At 39.1% G+C, this 3,847-nt stretch overlaps 1 protein-coding gene across 1 annotated transcript in view; it reads left to right on the top strand.

Annotated features, from left to right (window-relative positions):
- The window catches only part of ALMS1 (ALMS1 centrosome and basal body associated protein), a 187,109-nt gene that overhangs the window by 21,603 nt on the left and 161,659 nt on the right, over nucleotides 1-3,847 (top strand). The gene's annotated exons all lie outside the window — the stretch shown is intronic.

Here is a 3,847-nt window from a genome sequence, read left to right as displayed (position 1 = left end):
ACTTGCCAGAAAGACAGAGAGAGAGAGAGAAAGAAAGCAAGAAATCACCCCCCGGGGTGGTAGCCACGCCACAGTCCCTTCTCCATTCTCCTCTCGGGATCTTGGGCACTCACATACATGCACCCGGCGTGAGTTTAAGCCACCGGGTCTGGGACTTGAACGGCAGTTAACTACATGGGAGTCCAGCGATATAGCCATTATGGTAACTGCTAGTCCCGGTAGTGTCTCTTTTTAAATAGTGGAAATACCTCATGTATATATAGTTTTGTGGGGGACTGCAAGTCCTGGAACTAAATCTGTTTTGAGTTGTAACTCTGTAGAGCCATACTCAAAGGGATTAGCTCAAAGGGTTTAGCTTATTTCTGGTTTTCAACACTGGCCAATTGTCTAGTTATTTGAGACTTCATAAAGTTTGTGGAAAAAATGGAATTAAATAAAGTACAAGTTTATTTTGGTGTGAAAAATTTAAAATCTGTATGTAATTCATTTTTAGTGCACATTTTCCATGAACTTTTTGAAGATTCCTTGTGTTAAATGTGCAATTGCCTCATTTTATCTCATATTTTTGCTTATTTCAGAAAGGTGACAATTTTCTTTCTAATAGGGTGTGCCTCCTCAGTCCTGATTTTGAGGAGTTGTTCTTTGGGTAAACCATTTATGATCCTTTGACCGGTTCTCAAAACAAAAGAGACTCCATGTTCCCTGTAACAGAAACAAAGACAAATGTTTATATTTACCTCATTTGATTCTTAGAATTAATTAAGGCATAAGTTATTATTCTCAGTTTTCAGGCCAGAAATTTGAGATAAAGCGGTTGAGTGATATGACTGAGGGAGGTCTTACTACTTTCCTGTTTGATAAAGAACTGATTAGCTCTTTACAAAAGATTAAGTAGCTTTCAAACCACCAAGCATTGCAATTACGAAGATAGTTTGTTTTTTATTTTATAAGAGAGAGTGCAGGAGGGAGGCAGTTCCGGAGGAAGGCATAGAGCGAGAGAAATAAAGAGAAGGGGTTAGAAAGGTGAGGGAGAGTAGATATTTTTGACAGGGCCTCATCATGTCATAATTCTTTCACTCGAGCCTCCTAGCTAGCTAGGATGACAGGCTCATATCTGGTTGCTGGCCTGTTTAGATTGGGCAGCACCCTCCTACTTGGCTGGGCCATGAAAATGGTTTCATGGAGTTTTGTAGAGAAACATGAGTATGCTTTATTTCAGCAAGTTCTTTTCAAAGATAAGCTAATGCTACCCGAATCAGGATATTAGTGCCAATGTATTCTTTGATATGGCTTATCCAATCATTTTTAGGTCCATAGTTTAAGAATAGTGCTGATGGGACCAGCAAGTGGTATAGTGCTTAAGGCACTGGACTCCCACATGGCTGACCATGGTTTGAATCCTGGACCTGGCAGCTTACACCATGCACATGTGCATGTATGCCCAAAATTGCAGGAGGAGAATTGAGGAGAAGAGATTGTGGCATGGCCATCCCCTCTCAGGGGTGATTTATCACTTTCCCTCTTATTATCTCTCTCCAGGGAATGCATGCATCCTATGGCAAAAACCTTCAAAAACAAAATAACAACCAAAAGCCACTGTTGACAAAACTATAGTTAATCTTTGTGTGAGGAGATGAGTGTGTTAGTAGATGAAAGAGAAGACTTTGTAGTGATTAAATATTTGAAGGACTGTCATGCTAAAGAGGAAGCAGCCTATTTTTTGTTTCTTTATTAATTTATGTAACAAATATCTAAGTACCTACTGTGTGTTTGAGTATAGGGATATCTATATGAAAGCTGTTTCATTTTCTGGGAAGACAATCTAGTGAACAGAAAATAACAGTATTATGGGATGAGTATTATAATGGTTTAGAGCAAGTGTCTGCAAACTATAATCCACAGGCTGGGGCTGGATTTTTGTACTGTTAATGAGCTAAGAATGATGTTTTCATTTTTTAAAAAAGTTTTTGCTAGAGGGTGTGTGCATTCTCATGGGAGTGGAGATTGGGGAAGAGAGAGAGAGATGGAGAGGGAAAGTGAGAAAGCCTCCCCAACAGGGATGACTACGCCTCAGTCCGTCTCCAGTCTACTCTTGGAATTTTGGTCATACATACACACAAACCTGGCACGTTTTCTAGCTACCAAGTCTAGGACTCAAACCGTGCAGTCAGTCATGTGGGAACCAGCCATCTTAATCACCACACCACTGGCTGGCTCAGTTTTATTATATGTAACCAATAAAACCTAAAATGTTTGCTTTCTGACCTATTTACAGGAAATGTTTGCTAATTCCTCCTAGTCTACAGGTTAAAATGAGAATATATAATCTATGGAGAGGGTGTTTTCATTTTATTAGAAAAAACTATCTAGTAGGGGCACTTTCAAATGTAAAAGGCTATGTAACAATAAAAAGTGAGTTATATGCCACAGCAAAATTTCAAGCAAAATTCTGTAATAGAATGGTTTCAACACTGGGTAGGGGATTATACTATGTGACTTTAAAATGTTCTCTTTTTTTTTTTTCTCTTAAGATTTTTGCCATCGGGTGCATGTACTTGCTGGAGAAAGACAGAGACAGTGAGAGGGAAAGTGAGAAATCATCCCACAGGGCGGATGGCTATACTGCAGTCCCTTCTCCTCCATTCTTCTGGGATTTAGGGCATGCATGCACACATGCCCAGCGTTAATTTCAAGTCACCTGATTTGGGACTTGAATCATGGTCGGCCCTGTTGGAGCCTAGCACCGTAACCACTACACCACCTGCTGACCCCTAAAATGTTTTCTTATATGAAGTTTTATAACTCCAGTTTCTCATCTACTTAAAATAAACAAAACAAAAATGAAATTATTGGAGCCAGTACCCTGTATCTGATGGCCCGAGGAATTTCCATCCTGGATGGAATTTGTTTTTGTTAAACATCAATACTGTCATTGTGGTATATAGGTTTTCACCAGTGACAGATGTCATTGATGATGACTGGTGCCAGAGTGGTTAGATGCCTTGAAAAAGAGGGATCCGAACTATCAACAGCTATCTGAATGTGAGCAATCAAGAAGCAATTGAAAACTGTTAGAAAAGGTGTGGCCATTAAGATATGCAGCCTCCCTGCTGCACAAATAAATGCATATATATTTGAATTTTGGCCTGTTTGTTTAGAGGAAGCATTTTTCCATTTAAAATTCAGAAAATCACACACAAAAAATTTTTTTCCCCTTTAAAATGGCAGTTCTCTAACTTTGTGGGTAGCAGGACTCCTTTACATATTTAAAAATTAATAATGAGATCAGGCAGTGGTTATGCTGTTGGCTCCATATAGGAACATCTCTGGTTCATATCCCAGGTTTTTCTTTACACAGGATCTGGGCTGTCTCTGACTGAGGGTGAATTATGGTGTGAGCACTTGGTTTGAAGTACCTGTCTGTTGCCCTCTCTCATGGAAGAAATGAATCAATTTCAGAAAATTGCTGATGACTGCAAAGAGCTTTTGTTTGTGTGGGTTATTGATATTTCCCTTATTATAAATTAAAACTGAGAGACATAAAACTTAACAATCTTTGAAAATAACAACCATTCCATTGTATATTAAAATAAAATACACAGTTTGAAATATTGCCTAACTGACTAAAAATGAAGACTTTCTTCTGAGACTTCTCCCTCCAGATTCATTTCTAGTGGGAAAGGCACAAACCCAGACCTACCGTGAGGTGGCAACTGAACTTGAGCTGTGAAATATTGCCTCACTGACTAAAAATGAAGATTTTCTGCTGAGATTTCTCCATCCAGATTCATTTCTAGTGGGTAGGGCTACCTCTGTATCCTTCTCTCTAGCTCTCTGTCTCTCTCTC

The sequence above is a fragment of the Tupaia chinensis genome, unplaced genomic scaffold (assembly GCF_000334495.1).
Source record: "Tupaia chinensis unplaced genomic scaffold, TupChi_1.0 Scaffold000316_1, whole genome shotgun sequence".
Lineage (NCBI taxonomy): Eukaryota > Metazoa > Chordata > Mammalia > Scandentia > Tupaiidae > Tupaia > Tupaia belangeri.
This window is presented reverse-complemented; position numbering and strand designations above follow the sequence as displayed.